Below are 2,500 nucleotides of genomic sequence, written 5' to 3' on the forward strand. Positions count from 1 at the left end.
TAGTGCACAGGTCAAGCTGTTGTCATGGTTACACTTCAACATGACTAAACTGCTAAACTGTATCAGTGCTGAGCTCCGTAGTGTTGCGTCAGAGGTGTTCCCATGGCAACGGCATAGCGATTACTAAAGAATGTGTGGTGCATGGCTACATCATACCACTGTCTTATTAACCTTCGAATTACTGACACATCCCCGTCACGTGACCGCCATATCCCCGTCACGTGACCGTCACATCCCCGTCACGTGACCAGCACATCCATGTCACATGACCATCACATCCCCATATCACCATCCCACAGCAAAACACTCTGCTTTGTTAAACAATCTAAAATAATCTGTTTATTATTAGTGTAGATTATGTGGTGCGTCCGCTGTACAAGTCCCTGAGTTTGAGCCGTTACTATAGAAACAACAACATATTAGAAGGAGAGCATGTTACATCCGGAACTAGCGTAAGAGCCATGCTGTCAGAAATACTGCACACCTTCTGACCAATCAGATTGGAGAATTCACCACACGGTGGTACAAAGCATCAGCTCAGGCTGTGATCCTGTTAGCACTGCGTGCTAATCACCGCCATACTGCTCCATACTGTAACGCACTAAACCCCAACCCCTCTCGCCATACACTCAGCACCACTAATTACATTTATTCACTAGCCTTAATGTCCATAGCTCACGACTCCACTATTAATAACATCGATAATAACGGTGCTAATAACGGTGGTAATAATGGTGGTAATAACTGTGTAATAATGATGGTAATAACGGTGGTAATAATGATGGTAATAACGGTGGTAATAACAGTGTAATAATGATGGTAATAACGGTGGTAATAACAGTGTAATAATGGTGGTAATAACGGTGTAATAATGATGGTAATAATGATAGTAATAACAGTGTAATAATTATGGTAATAACGGTGTAATAATTATAGTAATAACAGTGTAATAATGATGGTAATAATGGTGGTAATAACAGTGTAATAATGATGGTAATAACGGTGGTAATAACAGTGTAATAATGATGGTAATAACGGTGTAATAATGATGGTAATAATGGTGGCAATAACAGTGTAATAATGATGGTAATAATGGTGGCAATAACAGTGTAATAATGATGGTAATAATGGTGGTAATAACAGTGTAATAACAGTGTAATAATGGTGGTAATAACAGTGTAATAATGATGGTAATAATGGTGGTAATAACAGTGTAATAATGATGGTAATAATGGTGGTAATAACAGTGTAATAATGATGGTAATAATGATGGTAGTAACAGTAATAACGGTGGTAATAACAGTGTAATAATGATGGTAATAACAGTAATAATGATGGTAATAACAGTGTAATAATGATGGTAATAATGATGGTAATAACAGTGTAATAATGATGGTAATAACAGTGTAATAACGGTGGTAATAACAGTGTAATAATGATGGTAATAACAGTAATAATGATGGTAATAACAGTAATAACGGTGGTACTGCATCGTGAGTAAACCTAAATATCGTGATACCCGTCAGAGTAGAAATGCAGAAAAGAGACTCATCACCCAGCCGTACTGTCACCTTCATCATCACCACCTTCATCACACTCATCACCTTCATCATCACCATCTTCATCACCCTCATCATCTTCATCACCACCTTCATCACACTCATCACCTTCATCATCACCATCTTCATCACCCTCATCATCTTCATCACCACCTTCATCACACTCATCACCTTCATCACACTCATCACCTTCATCACACTCATCATCACTCATCACCTTCATTATCACCATCTTCATCACCCTCATCATCTTCATCATCACCACCTTCATCACACTCATCACCTTCATCATCACCATCTTCATCACCCTCATCATCTTCATCACCACCTTCATCACACTCATCACCTTCATCACACTCATCACCTTCATCACACTCATCATCACTCATCACCTTCATTATCACCATCTTCATCACCCTCATCACCTTCATCATCACCACCTTCATCACACTCATCACCTTCATCATCACCATCTTCATCACCCTCATCATCTTCATCACCACCTTCATCACACTCATCACCTTCATCACACTCATCACCTTCATCACACTCATCACCTTCATCACACTCATCATCACTCATCACCTTCATTATCACCATCTTCATCACCCTCATCATCTTCATCATCACCACCTTCATCACACTCATCACCTTCATCATCACCTTCATCACACTCATCACCTTCATCACACTCATCACCTTCATCACACTCATCACCTTCATCATCACCTTCATCACACTCATCACCTTCATCATCACCTTCATCACACTCATCACCTTCATCATCACCTTCATCACACTCATCACCTTCATCACACTCATCACCTTCATCATCACCTTCATCACACTCATCACCTTCATCATCACCTTCATCACACTCATCACCTTCATCATGAGGAAAATCTCTCCCTGTTCACTTTATACTGCACTGTTCTGGCTTT

General features: G+C 39.8%; 1 protein-coding gene across 1 annotated transcript in view; it reads right to left on the reverse strand.

The window, feature by feature from the left end:
* Positions 1 to 2,500, reverse strand: part of lifra (LIF receptor subunit alpha a) — a 27,957-nt gene that overhangs the window by 24,631 nt on the left and 826 nt on the right. The gene's annotated exons all lie outside the window — the stretch shown is intronic.

This window comes from Pangasianodon hypophthalmus, chromosome 24, assembly GCF_027358585.1.
Source record: "Pangasianodon hypophthalmus isolate fPanHyp1 chromosome 24, fPanHyp1.pri, whole genome shotgun sequence".
NCBI classification, from domain to species: domain Eukaryota; kingdom Metazoa; phylum Chordata; class Actinopteri; order Siluriformes; family Pangasiidae; genus Pangasianodon; species Pangasianodon hypophthalmus.